Below are 21,910 nucleotides of genomic sequence, written 5' to 3' on the forward strand. Positions count from 1 at the left end.
GGTTACCAGAGAGGAAGTGAGCCGGGGGAGGGTGAAATAGGTGATGGGGAGTAAGGAGTGCACTTGTCCTGATGAGCATTGGGTGATGTGTGGAGCTGTTGAATCACTATATTGTCCACCTGAAACTAATATAACACTGTATGTTAACTATACTGGAATTAAAATAAAATCTTAAAGTCTTCAGATCTGATTGAAACCTTCCTTTCAGCTCTCATCACTTCCAGCTTCCAGTGTGTACTCCACTGAAGTACTTATCCTTTCTCCAAATGCTAGGCCCTTTTGCTCATGCTATTTTGCTCAAATGGCTTTATCTTCTTGGGACATCTTCCCTTAGCCCCTGTCTCCTCAGCCTGAAATATTCTTTCTTATTCTTTAAAATGCATCTCAAATGGTTTCTCTTTGCAGACTTTCCTGACTTCCTAGGAAGAGCTAGTGTTCCAATACCCATTTCTGTGTATAACACATTCTGTTATGTAATTACCTGTTAATCTGTTTGTTTCCATGTTAACTCATAAACGCAAGGTCTGTATTCTATTCACATAGAATGGTGACTAGCAGAGAGATAGGCTAATAAAGCTCATGAATATTCAATGACTTATTGACCAATTGAAATAAGAAATATAATAATTTGAAGATCTGTATTCTTTAAATCCTGCCTGGTTTTTGTTATTGTTGTGTGTTTGTTTGTTTTTATAACATTTCATTTTGGGACTGAGATGATTTGACAGAAAAATCTGATTAAGCATTTTTATTTCAAATGGTGATTTTTTTTTAAAGAAGGAGATTTCTTCTCTGCTTTGTAATTCCAAACCTTTGAGGAACAGTCTATTGAAAATAGATTCTTGGCTAAATGCGTAAATATAAATTATATATATTTTTTCTGAAATGATGTATTTATCTCTTTAGGGAGTAGGGCATGAGTCTTTTCAGCTAACATTTTGCTTTCTCTTATCAAATGCGTCTACAAAAGGATTGTTAAGTAAATGGTTTAGGGAATTAGAATAATGAAGAGTTTTATTTTTTTCTTTCCAGACATCTTCTAGAAGATCTGCTCGTTCTGTATTTGTTGCACATGTTGTTCAGATGGGGCTTCCCATCTTCCTGGTTCAGTGTGGGGCTACATGGGAAGTGCTTGCTTGAAAATGACGCTAACAGCAGGACAGTGCAGAAAAAAGGTGGGGGGGGGTGATAAGAAGGGGATAAAGGGAAGGGAAGGGAAAGGAAAAGAAAAGAGAAGAAAGGGATTAACAGAGCACTGGTGGTGTCACTGGAGTCCCTGGATCCAAGACGAATCAACTCCTATATGTTTTAGCATTTTATGAGCCAATAAAATTGGCTTAAGTAATTTGAGTTGCATTTGAACTAATTTGAGTTGTAGCAGAACCAAAGTTTTTGTACCTATCTAGGTTAAGGAGTTCAAGATGGAGATGCGAGTCAGGAATTGTATAGTCTGAAGACTGACAGTCCTTATATGAGGAGATGGAAATTTTCCTTGGGATCAGAGAGCAAGAAAAAAGAACAATAATAGTTTTCTCTTACTACTTGTGTCTTTCCCACACAAATTTCCCTTAAAAATTTTCAACTGAGCCTGTACTTGCTGCCACACACATATACATACACTGACATGTATGTACACAGATACACGGAATGGAAGAAATTATGACAATAGGAAACCGAAGTAAAGAACTCTCTAAATTTTTGTCCATTTATTTAAAAGCAGTCAATTTAAAAAACATAAATTTATAAAATTGTAAAATATATGAATGAGTATAGCATTCCAAGTGAGGGATATTCTTCGCAGCTTAAAAAGCATGTTTTAGAAAGTTAACGGAAGTAGAACCATAAAGTCTTCCAAATATAAAGGAACTTTGGTGTCATTCAATAGGTGCTATTCTCTTATCCTCTCTATGAGGTGGACCCAGACAATCGAAGTGACTGGCCCATTTTCTCCCCCAAATTTGGGATTGTGCCAAGCTTATTCATTATACAACAGAGCCCTTCAAAAGGAAATTACCTCCATGGGCTGATGTGTGGCTAGACACTTAGCTTATTACAAAAATGCTTAAATAAATACATTAATAACAAATTAATAATGAGGCGTTTTTCAGGTAAACCAGCTCTGTGTGTAAGCCCCTAATCTTTGAAGCTGATGTCATAAAGATCAACAATTTATCAACATAGCCTCTGATAACACTCTCAAGGAGTGAACACCAGATTGAAATTGCTTTGTGAAATTGTTGTTGGGCATCACCAACATGTTAGATAGGGCATGTAGAAACTGAAGTACTATCTACGCACTTGACATAAGTTGTTTCAGTTCTATATGAAACATATCTTAATTAAACTTCCAATCACTCTGTTCTGTTGAAACAGAGAGGTTAAAATTGCAGGGTTTAAGCTCCATGAGAACAGGACTTGTGTTCTTTTCAAACTATCTGTACCCAGCATCCAAATGAGAATCGGCATAAAATGGATACTCACTAGGTACCTGCTGAATGAGTGAAATGAGACAGATGGTATTCAAATAAAATGCCAAGTGACTACAAAGCCCATGTTGATTCCAGGATGACCTATTGACTCCCAGGCTCTGGTGTGAACAGAGCTAACTGATCATGAAAGGAGTTGTGCTTTAGCTCCTATCTCTGAAAAGATCGTTTGTAAAATCTTTTTTATTTTTTTAATTTTTTTCAGTGTTTATTTTTGAGAGAGAAAGACACAGAGTGCAAGGGGGGAGGGGCAGAGAGAGAGGGAGACACAGAATCTGAAGCAGGCTCCAGGCTCTGAGCTGTCAGCACAGAGACCAATGTGGGGCTCAAACTCACCAACAGTGAGATCAGACCTGAGCTGAAGTCAGATGCTTAACCGATTGAGCCACATAGGCTCCCCGATCATTTGTAAAATCTTAACAGAAAGACTAATATGTACCTTAAACCAGGTAAACAGAACTTTGTCAAATTTCCCCTGCTAAGGCACCTAGCTCTACAATACATCAAAACACCAAAACAAAAGAAGAAACAAACCTTGCCACAAACTCTACCCATCTGTTCACCAAATAAAAAACCCACGTTTTAAAAAACTTTGATAGACAATGATGTTAATGTGGCTTCAATGTAAAAGTCATGCTAGATTCAGGGATGCATTTTGTTAGCTCATGTTAGCTCTATAGTTTGGTCACATTCAGTTCTTTAACACTGGATTATACTTACTTTCAAATAGCATATAAGACCCTTGTAAATCGTCTAGAGTAATCCAGCCATTGCTGGGTACAAGAAAAGACCAAAGGAAAGAGTCACCTGTCCTCTTACAATCACAGATTCTACTAATGTGGAATGGCACATGAAACCAGTAGATAATTACTTAAGGTTTTATAGTCTATGAAAGCAGACGATTTCATAGCTTAGCAGAAAGGGTCTAGAGGGAGGTGAGGGAGATGATATACCACTGAGCAGATAATCTGCTGCCCACATCATATGGTCATCAGAGGTCAGGCATATTAGTCATTGAATAAAAGCTTGGGTTTATTGTGTCTTCGTCTAGGATAAATTTGTTCCTAATTTCTGGAATAACATCAGAAATCACTTGGCAAGCCCATGACAAATTTGCAAGAATGTTTGGAGAATTTCAATGTGAATATTCTCCTACTCTCAAACGATACAGACTTTATTGCAGTGTTGAGTTTCACTGGATGCATAATATGGACAAATAGTCTAAGAATATTGAGAAAATCCAGAATAGAATCATAAAAATTATTGATGTGGGAAAGTAGGCTTGATAGAATAAAATGTTTGTATTCATTCAAGGTAGCTAAAGCTTGGAAAGGGTAGTCATTTTTACGTCTATTCAGTCAACAAACATTTATTATTTAAAAACGGTTGAATTTTTTCATCATCTTCGGTTTCTCATAGTTTTTAATATTCTCTCTCAAGTTTATATGCTTTTACCTTTCACTCCCTCTGCCTGACTACTTCTCATCTTCAAAGAGTCACCTGGGGCTGAGCTCTGGAATCCTTTCTGACTCTCTAAACAGGCAGTAAATACTCTTTCTACAGGCTCCTAGAGTGCTCTGGACTTTTTTTTTTAATATTACAAATTTCTGTTTAATTTCTGTTTTATATATAATTTATTGTCAAGTTAGCTAACATATAAAGTATCAGTGTGCTCTTGGCTTTGGGAGTAGATGCCTATGATTAATTGCTTCCATACAATACTCAGTGCTTATCCCAACAAGTGACCTCCTCAATGCCCATCTTCCATTTTCCCCTCCCCCCTCATCAACCCTCAGTTTGTTCTCTGTATTTAAGAGTCTCTTATGGTTGGACTCCCTCTCAGTTTGTAACTATATGTATTTTTTCCTTCCCTTCCCCCTTGGTCTTCTGTTAAGTTTCTCAAATCCCACATGTGAGTGAGAACATATATCTTCTTTCTCTGACTGATTTCGCTTAGCATAATACCCTCCCATTCCATCCATGTCGTTGCAAATGGCAAGATTTCATTCTTTTTCATTGCTGAGTAGTATTCCAGAACTTCTAACAGAGCATTTATCCCTCTTAGGTTTTAGGCTTTAGTTTTCCCTAAAAAAGAAAACAATACAAAACAACAATAAAACAACAAAACTCTTTAAATTCCTTGAGTTCTCACACAGTGCTCAGAACACAGTATGCATTCATAAATGCTGTGTAAATGAGTAAAGCAGTGAAATAAATGATTTTTAATCCTTTCAGAAAAAAAACATGGTCAAAGAATAAGGAAGATAATATGGAGAAAGTGATGCTGGGAATCCACAGAGGTTCATGGAAATCTCTTTCAGATCCCCCAAAAGTAATCCTGGGAAATCCACTTGAAATTTTCTCCATTTATTATTGAACATTCTTAGCTTTGACTGAGTTTTTTTTTTTTTTAATGTTTATTTTTGAGGAGGTGGGGAGGGTTAAAGAGAGAGGGGAATAGAGGATCTGAAGTGGGCTCTGTGCTGACAGCAGAAAGCCCGATGTGGGACTTGAACTCACAAACTGAGATCATGACCTGAGCCGAAGTTGGATGCTTATCTTACTGAGCCACCCAGGTGCCCGTTTTTCTTTTTTTTTTTAAATAAGGATTTAAAAGTACATGAAATTAAAACCTCCAACCATTTCCAAAACATTATCTTCTCAAAGTCTAAACTAAATGCGAAACTTTAAACTACAAAAGGAAACAGCTTGGATGAGAGGTTACTTTCTGAGACAAATGAAATCCAATTCATTCAGGACTAATGGGTACATGGATTAACTTGACATTATCCGTGGCCAGCAAGGTCATCTCTTGGAGACATTCAGTTCTCTAAAGATAAAAGCAAATGGGAATGTGCTAAGGTACTGAGGGGCAACTCAGCTCCCTAATAGGCACTGGCCACCTCCCAGCCTTCCCTAGTGTTGCTGCCTCAGCAAAGAACGCCTCATCCTCATCCTCTGCCCATCACTTTAGCACCTGGCTTCCACCTCCAGGCACAGAGGCTGCCTCCTTCCATTGACTTTTCGGATATATCTTAAAATCAGAAGAACACATCTAAAATACCTCTATGGCTGATTTCATTCTGACCTGAATTGCAGTTGACTGTTTATACATTTCCCCATACGTACCCATCCCTCTCTTACACACACACACACACACACACACACACACACACACACTCTCTCTCTCTCTCTCTCTCTCTCTCTCAAATATGCGTCTTCTTTCCTTAGAAGAAAAAGATGGGGGCTTACTTGTCTTTCACAGAGTCTTTCATATTGTAACGTAATATGTCTTCAAAGTAGGAAGAAGTTAATAATGGAGAGTAAATGAATGGGAAGTGCTTAGTTAATGCTTGTGGATGGTTTTCCTAAATAAAGGAAAGAAAACAAGTAAGCGTGAAAGGAAGAAAAAAAGGAAGGAAGGCAGGCAGAGATATTTGGGCACAAAGTGTATGATGTACTGAAAAATGCAATTAGAAGGCACCATTTATATACCCTTGAATTTGGAGTAGTAGGATAGAATATTTTTGTGTCTCTCTTTTAATAAAGAATATGCTGTAAAAGGACATTAGATAAGGGAAGAAAAAATGTGGTGAAGGAAAATGGAGAGATGTAATCTGCTGTTTTTAAAATGTTCCCTGAGATTCATTCATGCCGCAGTGTAGATTCTGCAACCTTGCACATGCAAGCCTGCACTTATTGTATGTTGAAAAATAAAACAGAAGCCTACCTAGTTTGATTGAGGTCTTGGCATAGCCTAAAGAAAGTTAAAGAGACCCAGTTTTCTTAGATAGCTAACATTATAAAATGGAGGAATTCTCAGAAAATAAGGAGTCGGACCAATTTTATATTTTTCCAAACCAGAGACCAGTTGGTAAATGCCACCGCAACATTTATGTTGCAGAATTATGCATCTCCTCCAAGCTCTGAAAGAATATAATCACATACTTATCTGATGTTTATATGTTTATGTTAAGTCAGAATTAATATGAAAGGAAATCGTTTATTTTCTGGGTCAAAAGCAAATTCTAATGACCTTGTGGAAGAGAGAACTGTTTTAAAATTTCTGTTTGGGGCGCCTGGGTGGCTCAGTCTGCTAAGCGTCCGACTGGCTCAGGTCATCTCATGGTTTGTGAGTTTGAGCCCCGAGTCGGGCTCTGTGCTGACAGCTGGGAGCCTGGAGCCTGCTTCGGATTCTGTGTCTCCCTCTCTCTCTGCTCCTCCCCCATTCATGCTTTGTCTCTCTCTGTCTCAAAAATAAATAAACATTAAAAAAATAAAAAAATAATTGTTTGTATGCCTACAGCCACACACGATATTGATTTTCTTCAGCTCTTCTTGGAGGGGCATTCATTAAAAATCCTGCATCTAAAATCCTACTCTCATAAACTATATCTCAAAAACCTACCCAGTCTGTCATCACCGCCATTTTCAAGAAGTGTTTATCAGCCCTCAAGTGGAGTGTTTTGACAGCCATCACTCTGGAGGCCACTCCCGAGTTGAGAGGATTGTGATTCATCACCTTGGAAAGAGGGAGGCGGTGCTACTTCTGGAGGCGGGTTTGGAGAGGAACCTGAGGCTCTAAAACCTCACCAACATGTCCTCATTATTCTGTGAAAACTTCTTTGTCCTCCTCTAATATATCAACTCAGCTCATAGGGATCTTTTTCTTTTCTTCTTTGTGGGCACTCAATCTGTGTTGGTTTCCTAAAGCAAAGCGATCCCTGACATAGGAAGCTTGGGCCTCCCTGGAGGGTTTGGATACATTTCCCAGGTCAAACCAGATGAGTACTGATTCTGGACTTCTGTTATGCGAAGGGCAAGAAATTATGTAAGAAGTTCTGTGTCATAATACAGTCAGGATTTGTTTTTTAACTGACTAATATTTACCTTCTGAAAAAAATGAACTCAAAAACATTTTCATTTAGGACAGCATCAAAGAGGCTGATATCAAAAAAAAATGTTATTTTGGAAAGGTTAGAGATGAAAGACACAAAACACGGGCTGGGAAAAGTATTCCAGTTTTTTGTAAGAAAACTGTTTCATCCAGGAAGGAAACATGTTCTTTGGGATTTAAAAAACTTAGTAATAAAGATTGTAAATTTCAGAATGTGATTTCTAAAAAAAAAAAAAAAAAGCAACAACATATCTGGTGTTCTTCTGTATGAAAACTACTTTGTAGACAATCTACACACAGATCTTCATTAAACACACACTCACACACACACACACACACACACACACATCACGCTAAAACTGCTTATTCAGTGACGCTGCTCACCAAAGGAATTATTCTTTGACTCTGTTTTTAGTTGGGCGTGGAAAGGTAATTTTCCCCCTTGGCAGGAAGCTTGAAGGGCAGCCAAAGTGAACACCCATGTGAACACAAAACAATTAGGAAAGACTCATTCTGAATCAGTTGGTTCCCATGAACAAGCTGGGATTTATTAATCTGCCCTGATTAAAATTAATTAAAACATAGACTTGGGAGTGGGTAAACAAGTGAACAGGGAAAAAGACAGTCAGGGGCAGCTAAATATTTAAATATTCTGAGATCATAAGAATGAACACTAATAAGAAATATAATTAGTACCATCATTACTTTTTTATTAGTCATTATTTTTAAAGAATGAGAAAAGTATTAGTGTTAGAATTTCTATCTCACAAATTTGGTTTTATGAAAGCATAGATAGATATAATTCTTAAAAATTAGATATTCTCAATACTTAGAATTCATAATTCTTTTTAAATAAAAAGATTTGTTTCAGTTTTTGATAGGACTATACAAAGTCAAGTTACTAGCCACGTGAGGTAGTTTTCTTTGAGAAATGAAAAATAGCGCTTATTTGAAAATAGAACTTTCTTTTCCAAATTTTACAGAGTTAAAGATTTTTTATGGAAACATTACAGTATGTATTAACTTTCTTGTATACAATATTTGCTTAAGAGTGGAGGCCAACATAATTGTTATAAATAGTTGCCTAACATGTGCATGGGACATTTGCTTTCAAAGTTATGAGTAAGAGGTCAAGTTGGACCCATCAAGTGTGTTGGTACAAGTACAAATAGCTTTGGAGGAAAAAAAAGGCACCACCCAAACATCATTATTTAATTCACAAGTGCAATTAGTTGCAAACATTTTCAGGCATAATTTTGTCAGGTCTTAGTGTATTATTCTGGCTAATAACAGCAGAGGTCAATGCTGAAAAGTTGATCCTATTATACCTTAATTCTGAGAGTTAACTTGCTTTGATCATGAAAATATGTTGTGTGCATATGGATCGAAAATAAAATCTCATGGGATTTTTGTCTTCTTGAGAAGACTTACTGGCTCAAATTTATTTTCAGAATTTTGTATCCTTCCACTTTCTACAAAACAGAGTCATAGTTAGACTTCCAGAGTGGCTTTAGAGTGCTCTAAAATAATCTGTCCTGGAAAAAACAGTGCTTCATGTTCAAAGTTGGGCAGATAAAGGAAAAGTTACATTTAACAGTTTTGATTAGAGACTAGTGAGACCATTGGAAATCGTTATTGACTCAAGATAAAGAGGCCCTGCTCCAGTATCCAGCAAATAACACGTCACTGAAGTAATCGGTTTTGTTTTTCTCACCTGAAAAATATGGAGATAGCCACAACCAACATCCACTTATTTTACAGGAATATTTTGTTTATAGTGATCACAACTGAGAAGAATTTTGAACTTGGAAGATATGGTGCAAAAGACAATTTTAAGTTGTCATAACATTCTGTAATTTAACACATGAGAGTTTTGCTTTAATATTTAGGAAGAATCTCCCTAATTCTATAATCTGAAGAGTTTTTCTCTTCAATTTTGCTGAAAGTATCAAGTAGTTTACCTTTTATTGGAAAGAAATTATAACATCAGGTACTATTTTTAATTAAAATGCTATTTTAGTTGATCTGATCATTTTTATCCATTATCTTATATTTCTATGTATTCTTATACATCATAACCATATTGTATACATTGTTTACATCATAATATTATCAGTGAATATGACTTTGTATTTTTGAAGGTACTACCATAGTCTATCTTGTCTTATCAGAATTCTCTAACCTGTTTCATTAAACTGATATATTTTGGGTTTTTGACCTTTTTTCCCCTTTAATTTTGTTATTGTTATTATAAGTGTTCCATTACATCTCCATGAATTTCTCTTTGCTGTTTCAAATGCTTTCCTTAGGATAATCCATATTTAGCTTTCTCTTTCCCTGACCTGTACTATACTTTATAGAAGCCATTATTAAACTAAAAGGTAGTATTTTATTGTTTCCCCCAAGTCTGACCTCAATTAATATATTAGCTTCTTTAAAAAAAATTTTTTTTAATGTTTATTTATTTTTGAGAGAGAGAGAGAGAGAGAGACAGAGCATGAATGGGGGAGGGGTAGAGAGAGAGGGAGACACAGAATCCGAAGCAGGGTCCAGGCTCTGAGCTCTTTTTGACCCAGAAAATAAACGAGGCTTGAACTCATGAACCACGAGATCACCCCCTGAGCCGAAGTCAGACACTTAAAGTACTGAGCCACCCAGAAGTCCCCTAAAGTAATATTTTAGATCAATGATTTCTTAATCATTTTAAAGAAAATAATTTTTAAAATTATTATGTGAAGATAACACTATTGAAAGGGATTTAAAATTTGGCCTAGTTTATATGCAGTTAAAATTAATGATCCATTAACAAAACCACTCCCAGAATTTTGAAAGAAGTTCCTTCAATGAAAGATCCCAACATTATGGTAGAAAATAAATTGCATGACGTGATAAATTTTAAATCTTAGGCTGAGTTGCTATACATTCATTACGCTGACCCAAAAGTACTGCTCTCCTGAATGTGCTCTTCCATTCATTTATGTGTTTGTCACTTTATCATCCATTGGCCACTTAAACAGGACTACAGGATGTATACAGTAACTGGTTACCCTAAATTTTTGCATTCATTCAACATTGTTAGTTTACAGACCCTTTTCTAGGCTATTAGGTTACAGTAACATAACACATTTCCTTTCTCCAAGGAATTTAGAATCTGTGTTTTTCTTGCTACAGAAAGTTCCATTTCTTCTCATGTTTTTCCCTTAAAAATACTACCTAATCTTAAAAACCCAGGTCATTCGATGCCATTTTGCTGAAGTTCCCAACACTCACAGTCAGAATTTATCCCTCCCACTTGTATCTGTCAGATAACTTTGTTGTTAGCCCTATTTTTAAGCACATATCCTATTCTGTCTTTTGTTATAGGATGGTGTAATGGTTTGAAGAATACTCTGGAGTCAGACTTCCTGGGTTTGGTCCCATTTGTATATCACTGCTATCTCAGGAAGTTTGTTCACATCTTTGTGCCTCAGTTTCCTCATCTACAACAGTGCTAGAACCTACTCCAATGTTTGTTGTAAGGATGAAATGAGATATGTGTGAAGTACATGCACTAAAAGAATATTAGCTATTACTATCTATCTTTCTCTTTAGTTTGTGAATTGCTGGAAAAAGTACTCTATTTTATTAGTTTTTGCCTTGCTGATAATTATCACAGTGAATATCAGGTAGTAATAATGAGTAACATTTTAATCTAGAACAAGTTTTTTAATCAGTCATTTTTCAGCTTTGAAAATCACCAAAGCATTTTGGATAAATCTCTAAAAAAGCAAATAATTAGACTGATTAAAAGTAAAACAATTAGGTAGAAAAATGAAATTGCTTGAAAAAATATATATCCTTGAAACCTCAAGTTTAGAAGGTTGATGGGGGGTGGGAGGGAAGGGAGGTTGGGTGATGGGTATTGAGGAGGGCACCTTTTGGGATGAGCACTGGGTGTTGTATGGAAACCAATTTGACAATAAATTTCATATATTGAAAAAAAATAAATAAGTGTTAAAAAAATAAAATAATAAAATAAAGAGGAGGAAATAATAAAAAAAAAAAAAGAAAGAAAAAAGAAACCTCAAGTTTATTCAGTGTGATTGAATTGAAGAATTGACCCCTCAACTTTTTCAGATCCTTGGCTGATGGGTAAATTTGGCTTGCTTGGTAGATTTCTAAAAAATCTATATCTTTCTTTTTTTTTAATTTTTTAAAAGTTTTATTTTATTTTATTTGAGAGAGACAGAGACAGGCTGAGTGGGGGAAGGGCAGAGAGAGTATTCCAAGCAGGCTCCATGTCACCAGTGCGGAGCCTGACGTGGGGCTCAAACTCATGAAATTGTGAGATCATGACCTGAGCCGAAACCAAGAGTCGGATGCTCAACTGACTAAGCCATCCAGACGCCCCAGAAATCTATTTATTTTCAGTTACCAAACAGATGGTATATACCAAGGTGGGTTATAAGACCCATTACAACTAGAATTAGCAAGATCTTGTCCCAGTCTCCTCAACCGGCATTAGAGTGCAGCTCTAAACTCCATGGTCACCCATCAGAAAGGATAAAATAAAAAGCAGAAAATACTGAGGGTTGTCAAAAATATAGAGCAATTGGAATTTTCACATGTTGTGGTTGGAATATGAATTGGTAGAAACACTTTGGAAATTGGTGCTATCCACTAAAACAAATGAATATGTACCTACCCTATGGTTTAGTGATTCCACCTGCTTGATATATGCCTGTCATAAATGAATGAATATATGCACTGCAAGACATATGGGAATGTTTGTGGAAGAAGTGCTATGCATAATAGGCCCAAGCTAGAAATGGCTCAAATGTCCATCAATAGAATGGGTAATATATTACAGTGTATTCATATAAATTAAGTATTATACTGCAGTGAGGATAACTGATCAATAACACTCCCAAATACATGAATGAATCATACAAACATAGTATTGGGTGGAAGTAGCCTGATACAGAAAAGAACATACAGCATTATTTCATTTATTTAAAGTATAAAGACAGAGGTGCCTGGGTGGCTCAACCTGTTAAGTGTCCGACTTGGGCTCTGGTCATGATCTCACATTCCCAAGTCTGAGCCCCGAGTCGGGCTCTGTCCTGACAGCTCAGAGCCTGGAACCTGTTTCAGATTCTGTGTCTCCCTCTGTCTCTCTGCCCCTCCCCTTCTCATGCTCTCTCTTTCTTTCTCTCTCTCTCACACACAAAAATAAACATTAAGAATTTTTTGAAAAAATAAAAATGAAGTAAAAAGACAAAATCTTAAAAACAAAAGGCAGACAAAAAACCATGCTGTTAGAATTCAAGCTAGTAGTTTCATTTGAAGTAAGTGATGAAGGGCCTTCATGTTCTAGATCAGAGAGAGCTAGTGACACGGATATAGCCACCTGATAAAAATTCATTGAGCCATGTGCCCATGATAGGTGTACTTTTCACAGGTATCATAGCTACACCATATTTATATTATATGTTAATTTAAAAAGTAATTGAACTTTCCCTATGAATCTGAACAGAGCTTCTTATAAATTTGCTTTTATAAAGAACTTTTGGGTCCTGCCTAAGGGAAGCAGGGAAGCAAAACACACTGCAAAGTCCATCTCCTAAAGCCAAAACTCCACTTTTGTGTGTCCAGAGGCATCTACATTACTCTTCTCTGTCTAGAAGGATAACCCTAATACTGCTTTTCTAGAGTTTCAAGGGAAAAACAAACAAAAAAAGCACACAAAAATACCCACCCCCTTCCCTTATCTTCTGACTCAGCCACAGGAAAACCTGGCAATAAGCTCCGATGTTTACCCCCCCTATCTAAAAACATAGGGGCCTTTATGTAAATGGAATTCCTCTGGCACCACAGCTATACCTGAAGAAGTCAAGCATCCTGGCTCCATAAATAATAATTAACACTAACTATTACTCATCAATCACAGAAACTAAGAGTTTATGTTATATTTTTGGGTTCTAATTTCCTTGTACTGAAAGTCCATAGAGGAAAGTCAATTTCTAATGGGAAATTTGAAACTAGATGGGGGTATGGGTGCTGCATCTTTGGTGTGATTAGCCTGTTCTACCCATGGGCAAAGGAGGAGGGAAGTACTTTTGTAGAGTGACTCTGTCCTGCCTCTTCTTTTCCTTGTTCACTTTGGCAAAGAACTGCATATATACTTTTATTCTGCAGGAGGGATCAGGAGACAAGTGTGTCTCAGATGCAGAGTGCCTAAAATTTCTAGGTAGCTAATGTGGAATAATAACACACATTCCTTCCTACTAACTTTGTTTTTTAATTGTATGACTTCAGTTGAGTGCCAGAAATGAGCTTGATGCTGTCCACAGTTCACTTACTATCACATTCCATGAGATTAGGAAGAGTTTAAAATACAATTAGTGTCATCTCTGCTTTCAGTGATAATTAAATTATGTATTGGCTGCCCTTTTATGCAAGTGTGAAATCAGCTTGTTGGCTAGAACCAGTGTTTTAACTCTACTTGGTTTGTGGCAAGACTGACTCCTCGCAAAACAGTTACTGAACTTCTTTTGTCCTTCCCAAATGTCCAAATCTTCTCTACCTGACACATGATGTGACCAGCTCTTTTTTTTATTCATGGCCAAATCTTACTGCTTCTTCCTCTATGTGACTTTCCAAATTTATTTTCTCTTTTACTACTTTGATCAATGCAATTTTTTTCTGGCCTCTACATCATTTCTCTTTCTCTCTGTTATTGCCAAACCTTATAATCCTGACTATTATTATTTTTCTTGCCTCTGTCCTCCAAAGGCCTTCCAAGGCCGTTGTGAATTGCGTAGATGAACACTTCTATTGTTTCTTAATATTTCAACTTTAGGTTTTTTCCTATTTCTTTCAAGTTCCCCATGATACGATCATGCCATTTTCTCTTCTATATACCTCTTTCTATCTTCTATTACATCACTCATGCTTAAGTGATCCAATTTCAGTTAAAATGGTTTTCCCATTCTTGTTCGTAAATTTTCGTTTTCAAACCTATTTAGCAAAGTGTGAAATAAAGGAGCCCAGTTTTTCTCTCTATATTTCTTCATCTATATGTATAATGTGCTTGCTGGGTGTTATAGTCTATAATACTAGTGAGAAATTTAGACCAAATCTTCCAAGAATTTTTAACTTGCTAGTCTTAAATACACAAAAAAATCAGATTTATAGGATGAATATGTTGGAAATTTTTGGCTTTCAATTTATAAGTAGACTGCATAGACCCTTCTTTGTCTCCATTTTCTATTTGTCCTGTACTCAATAACATCCAGATAAATCATCACTCCAACCATGGCCCGTCAGCACCCAGGGTCTTGCTATTGTTGCTTGTGTGACTTTAAGTCCAGTTCTGGTGCTTTTCCTCAACCTTTGGGAAATACCTCAGGAAAATCCCTAATATCCACAGGCTCAAAGACTCTGAAAATGAAGAGGGAAGGAACAAAGATGAAGAAAGAAAAAAAAATGGAAGAAAGAACAATGATATGCAGGAGAATAAAGGAAAGAAACAAGATGAAGGAAGGTGTGAAAATGCAACAGGGGCAGAGCGGGGAAACTCTGGTTGGGGAAGGTCTAAAGAAGGAAAGTTGCTGAGGTTGTATGGGACTGCCAGGAACTTTCTCTTTGCTGAATCATGTAGTTCCATATGGGTCAGCTGGCTTGTAAATTACGATTTGCAAAGAAACACCACATCTTTGTACCTGTGACACACAAGGCTTCACTAGTTTGCTAAAATAACATTTGATTATATGGTAATCTAATTTAGGAAACATGGTAAACGGGCATTAAATTTTAGATAGCAGGTGACTGACAAACACTGTAGAATTTGAACATTTATCCACATGTTTAGATATGGAATACCAAGTGACTGGAAATCAACCAATAAATTTTTAGGAATGGAGAAACACATCTCATTTTGAAGGAAAAATACCTATATCTATCCAGAGAAACTCTGTTGATGAATGATATGGCAAAAGATTAATAGCTTTCAGTACTGAGAAAATGCTTGTTCCCTCTTTTTCTTTCTTTTTTTAAAATTTATTTTGAAAGAGACAGAGATAGCACAAGTAGGGGAGGGGCAGAGAGAGAAAGAGTGAGAGGGAATCCCAAGTAGGCTCCACGCTGTCAGCATGGAGACTGGTGCAGGGCTCAAACCGTGAGATCAGGACCTGAGCCGAATTGGAGTCAGACACTTAAATGACTGAGCCACCCGGGGTCCTTTTCAGTATTGCATGAGTGTGGAAGAATTTAGGTGCACCTGACTGGGGTAAATGGAAAGATCCGGATATTATGTGATTCTTATTAATGAACTGTATCTTTCAGTTTTTCCTACAGGCTAACCTTCCCCTTGAGGGGACTTTGATCTTTGATGGGGTATTTAATCAGGGATGGCATGATTGGTCATGATAATGAACTATCTCTTCCTAGAAGAGTCTCTAATCACAAAGTTTGGTCAGGAAACTGGCATTTTAATAATAACGATAACAGCTATAACCATCTGTGTAGAGAAAACATTATAGCTTCAAAAGTATGTCATCAAATAATATTTTATTGGCAGGCAAAAAAACTTTATGGGTTTTCATTTAAAACTCAATTGAATTGAACAAGTACCTTAAAACCCAGTGTTTAAATTAGAATTTCCCTCCTGATGTATGCAGCCATGCTTAGTTTCAAGAATCATTGTCATAATATTCATCATGATTCTTTGCTTCTACTTCAAGAAATGCAAAAAAAGAATTGGAATTAAAAATGCTTTTTTTCTGATAAGAAAATGACCCAAAGTTGGAAATTGGACTTTTGAAATGTATCTGTCACCCTGTCACTCTGCTGACATTTATTAGTAAAAAAAATAATATAATGAATCAAGAAACAGAAATCTTTATAGATATAAAAAGCCTTCACAAAGATTTTTGTATTGAGTATAAAATGTATTTGAAAGCCGAGGCTACACTTTAGGTAGGAATCCCTTAGAGATCACATCATTGTGATGATGATAGTTACATTGTTTTCATAATGAATGATGGTTTGTAACATTCCTAGCCATCTTCACCACGGAATTTAGTAATACTTCATGAGTGAGTACAGCTGACTACAAATGTTGAGAAGAGATTTGCTTAGGATGCTGCCACCTTCAGGAAACTTTACCTTATGATAATTTTTATCTGTTGTTTTGGAGAATCCATTTCTGTTTAGAAAGGATCAAAATTCCCTGATTTTCTTTTACCCAATAACAGAGAGTTGAATGGCACTGTTGATATTTTTAAAATTCTATTTTGGAAAGCATTTAAAATGGGTTGTGTTATTCCATTAAGAAAAAGAACATCATTTTTATTAATGGAGATATGATGTGAATTTTATATTTAAAATATTATCTCTGACTTAGCAAAATACATACATCACTACAAGTGGTTGGATAAATAACTAAATATTATTCCTTTTTAAGAGGTATTAAATGATAAAGCAATTCGCTTACAACTTCTTAGGCCTTTTAATTATGTGACTAATAATACAGTCATTCTTCACTAATTCTATAAGACATACTGAAGGAACTTACGCTTCTGTTTAAAAAAATCATCTTTCACACCATATTGGGTTGAAATATTGCTAATTATTTTGAAGTTTGCCCAAGGTCATAGCTCATTACAAGTGTAAATCTACCTAAAACTAAGGATTTGTAGAAGTTTTCAATTGACAATAAATTCCTCAAATTTCCTCAATTCTTATCATGTCCTGAAGAATAAAATCACAGATGAATAATAATTAAAAAGCATTTCTTTAAACATATTTCTGTGTGCAAGAACATTTATATTTATGTTTCTGTGGAAGTAACATTCCAAAACATACATGCCAATGTAAAAGGTTTTAGCTTATTAGACTCTTTTTTTTTAAGTTTATTTATTTGTTTTTGAGAGAGAGAGAGCATGAGCAGGAGAGGGGCAGAGAGAGAGGGAGAGAGAATCCTAAGCAGGCCCCACTCTGTCAGCATGGAGCCCGACGAGGGGCTTGAACCCATGAATCGTGAGATCATGACCTAAGATGAAACCAAGAGTCAGAGGCTCAACTGACTGAACCACCCAGGCACCTCATGTTTATTAGATTTTTTTTTAAACAAAAAGAATAAACATTTACCGTACTCACTGAAATTACACAATAATTACATAGAGTTAGTCATTGTTTTCCACTCCACCTCTAAACCCCTACCTCTCTTTTAAGTATCTTTCTGTACAGTTGTACCTACAGAAACATAATACATACAGCTACACGCACATACACCCGTGCACACACACATTATGTACGCATGCATGTATACATTAAAAACATTTTTTTAATGTTTATTTCTTTTTGAGACAGAGAGAGACAGAGCATGAATGGGGGGTGGTCAGAGAGAGGGAGACACAGAATCTGAAACAGGCTCCAGGCTCTGAGCTGTCAGCACAGAGCCCGACGCGGGGCTCGAACTCACAGACTGTGAGATCATGACCTGAGCGGAAGTCGGATGCTTAACCAACTGAGCCACCCAGGTGCCCTGCATGTATACATTTTTAAAGAAAATTTAGTTTCTACCTCACACTGCTCTTACATGGTTGGAGTATTTAATTGCAATTAAGATCGTTAAGAAATTTTCTTATATATAACAATTTATCCTTGCACTTAGGGGATGATCAGAAAGGAAGTAGAGAATATTGGCTTACATATAGGAAAAAGCAAAGGGGTGTCAGGGCCTGGATGTGAGCTCTTGGTTTGAATCTTGGTTTCTTAACTTATTGTGTAACCTTGGGGAAGTTACCTAAACTCTAAACCTTGATTTCTCATCTATAAAATGGGGAAAATATTACCTGCTTCACTTTTTGTGGAGTTTAATGAGACAACGAATGTGAAGTCTTCAGCACAGTGTCTAGAACATGGAAATCTCAAAATAAACATGTTTGCAATCATCTTCTACTTTCATTCACTTAGGTGTAGATGAGCAAATTGTCTGGTAACCTTGTTTGGTACAACGGTCTACAACCAGCCTTTAAACTTTACTTAATTGATTACATCTATTTAAAGCCTGCCCTTCTTTTATTTGGCCAGCTATTCTTTGTAAGCGTTAATGCTTTCTAAAGACATAGAACATGTGCGTACGTGCACGCACATACACTCACAGAGTATGCAGAGGTAGCTCAGGTTTTGTTAAGGCAATTTAAATGTTTTCATTTATTTATTTTTTAAAAATTCAAAAAAGTTTTTTATTTATTTAAACAATCTCCACACCCAACATGGGACTCGAACTCATGACCCTGAGATTAAGAGTCTTGCATTCTTCTGACTGAGCCAGCCCGGCATCCCTAAATGTTTTCATATATAACAGAAGCACAAAGTCCCATTCCCAGTTGGGAAAGATACTTTGCAACAAGTTTGCAAGATACTTTGCAAAGTTTGCAAGATACTTTGCAACAAGATTTTTAAAAACTGTATTCCCAGAGAAATAAGGATTTATACAAATGAGAAGTTCCCTAAGGGAAGGACAAATGATGAGCACAAAAGCTAATGCTTTTCTCTTATGTATTGCCTAGTAGTTTCTTTTCTTTTCTTTTTTTTTAATCTTGATTGCTTGCTAGGTTTTAGGGATATTTTAGGTCTTTTTTTCACTTCATTGATTATGTTTGTTTTGGAGTTATGTTTGTGTGTGTCTCTGGACCTGTATTTGCTCAAGAATACTTCCATTACAGCAACAATTTCTTAATCAATCACCTGTAAAGTTATTCAAAAGGCATAGTAAGACACAGTGATTTTTAGGGAATGCCTGGCTGGCTCATTGGTGGAGCATGTGACTCTTGATCTTGGGGGTTGTGAATTTTTGCCCCACATTGGGCAAAGAGATTACTTAGTAAAATAAAATACTGGTTTAAAAAAAACCACATAACCATTTTCATATAGTGGCTTTGCAGCCCTTAAACTTGCTCAATTTTTTAGTAGTTATAGGCATTTTTACCTCATGCCTCAAGATTTTTACATACAGAATTATACCATCTTTAAAGAAAGTCCATTTTTACTTCCCTTTTTCCAAACGTCAGGCTGTATGTTTCTCTCAAAAGTGTTATATTGATCAAAACAAGCCAGATATCAAAGAATATAGACTTTTTAATTTTATTTGCATCAAATTCATGCCAAGAGTATGGAAAACTAATTTTGGTGATAGAAGTCAGAAAAGCAATTAGTTCTGGGGTAAAAGAGGGCTTCTTATTGGAAAGAGACATGGAGAAATTTTCTAGAAGGATAGATATGTTCTATACCTTGATGTGGGTATGGGTTACAGTGGTATATACATATGTCAAAACTCACTGATGTATATACAACTAAGCTTTGTACATTCTTCTCTATGTAAATTCTACCTCAGAATAAAAACACTTTCATTTTTCATTTCATTTCATTTTATTTTGGTATGGGGAGATAATGGAATTAATGACTAAAGATTTACATTACAGGCCTCCACATAGTTGCATTTGACTCAGAACTCTACCCTTGACAGACCAGGAGTAACAGCCCTAAATCTAAACATGAAACTTTTGTAGGCCACTACAGCCAAAGGTTTACATTAAAATTTTAGATAATTAAAAACCCAATAACCAGCTGAAGAGAGAAAATGATCACCTCCATTGGGATAACAGGAGTTGAGCTCTTTTCATTTTAAATCTTGCCCAGTATCAAGGTGCTAATGAGAATAAAAGATTCAATTAATACTTTTAAAATTTAGGACTTATTATATACAGATATAAATTGATTATATATATATATATATATATGATTCTATCTTTTTGGTGACTTGAGTTAATAGGAGATTACTTACTTTAAAACTGTAAGGTGATATGCAGGCAATTGCTATATCCATTTGTAGGTAATTCAAATAGGCTGGAGACAGTCTGTAATTACATGTGTTTATAAATATAAAACATCTATACACAGCTAAATAAAATCTGTATTCAGCACAGCTCAATATACAAATTCTTTCCTCAGAGAAGGAAAGCATATTAAATGAGTGAAATGAGTCTGAGTTGCTTTAGTTGAACATTAAGTTGAGGGCAGGGGACCAGCCGCTGATAAGAGAAAAATGTGGATCTGGTTCTCAGAGTGAGAAATGTTAAGGAGGTGCAGTTTGCTTTGTAAATAGCAACTGTGGTGAGACACAGAAAAACAGATGGCTCAAACACAATGCCAGTCACCATTTACTTCAAACAACCTTCTACTTCTATTTAATTTATATGCAAATTTCCAAAAGTACTAGCTTTAAGAAGAGTTGAATAGACAAGTATATTCAGTCTTTTAAAGTGTGAGAAAAGGTTTTAAAATTTTTGTAAAAACATTTGTTAGATACACTGATATAAATTCGAATTAAGAAGAAATCACACTCTTCTGTAGTACACACTGCACTACAAGGGAGTGTAACCTCTGGTCCTCCTTGCTTTGGGCACATACAGCCATCTGCTTCTGTCATATACATCCGACTGGTTTTCAAAAAGGTCAGGAGATAGAGCACTGATTTGTGCTTTCAGTGAGGTATAACATGAATAATAATTTAAGAAAAAATAAGAACAAGCTTTGATAGAAAGGAGTCATACTACAGTTAAAAAAGAAAGTAAATAGGTCAAGACAGTACCAGAAAATATCAGAGAACTCTGCAATTACCAATGACTTTATTACCTTTCTAATTGAATAGTTATTTATTTCTTTATGGTTCTTAAATTTAAGATGGTAACCTAAAAATTGTTTGGAGTGTTCTATAGTTTTGTGCCTATGGTACTGGAATTTTTGGAATTCAAATTCCCTGAAGACTAGTGATAGACTTATTATTATAGAAAGGTTTCCCTTGTAAATTCCTTAATTACATTTTACCTGTGAAACACCCATTTTTAGTAATATATTTTCAGCGTTTAAAGCATATCCTTGGGGCGCCTCAGTGGCCCAGTGGGTTAAGTGACCGATTCTTGATCTTGGCTCAGGTCACGATCTCATCAGGAATTTGAGCCCTATGTCAGGCTCTGCGCTGACAGCTCGGAGCATGCTTACGATCCTCCCTCCCACTCTTTCTCTGCCCCTCCCCTGCTCATGCACAGGCTCTGTCTCTCTCAAAATAAAGAAACATTTATAAATAAATAAATAAATAAATAAATAAATAAATAAACAAACAAACTCTTTAGGTTTATTCTTATACCTTATTATCTGTTCACATATTCAACTGACTTCAATACAATAAGTATCAGATTGAACTTAAAGAGATACAGCTTCTGGTAGGCCTATCGATCTCCATCTTTATCTCTAATGTATTAAGTTTATAAAACCTAGGCTCCTTATCTCTAGTATTAGCACTTTTCTTTTCATAATTTTCACTTACTTTGCACAATGATGAGATGAGATGAAGAAAATTCAACTTACAAGACATTCGTTGGGGAAAGTAATTGGATTGTAGGGAAAAACAATTCAGGAGAGTTTCTAGTTAGATACTATAGGTTAAATACACCAAAAATCAAATCTAAATGATTAAGCC

General features: G+C 35.9%; 1 protein-coding gene and 1 long non-coding RNA gene across 4 annotated transcripts in view; one reads left to right on the top strand and one right to left on the bottom strand.

Moving 5' to 3' along the window:
* The window catches only part of DSC1 (desmocollin 1), a 352,925-nt gene that overhangs the window by 203,141 nt on the left and 127,874 nt on the right, over positions 1-21,910 (top strand). The gene's annotated exons all lie outside the window — the stretch shown is intronic.
* On the bottom strand, positions 1,692-20,429 carry LOC131490238 (uncharacterized). 2 transcript variants are annotated; one of them, XR_009250997.1, is made up of 3 exons: positions 20,216-20,429; positions 5,739-5,854; positions 1,692-4,571 (listed from the first exon to the last, which is right to left on the bottom strand). It is a non-coding gene; the product is annotated as an uncharacterized LOC131490238 (long non-coding RNA). The 2 variants fall into 2 exon arrangements; XR_009250998.1 differs by lacking the exon at positions 5,739-5,854.

Source organism: Neofelis nebulosa, chromosome 11 (genome assembly GCF_028018385.1).
Source record: "Neofelis nebulosa isolate mNeoNeb1 chromosome 11, mNeoNeb1.pri, whole genome shotgun sequence".
NCBI classification, from domain to species: domain Eukaryota; kingdom Metazoa; phylum Chordata; class Mammalia; order Carnivora; family Felidae; genus Neofelis; species Neofelis nebulosa.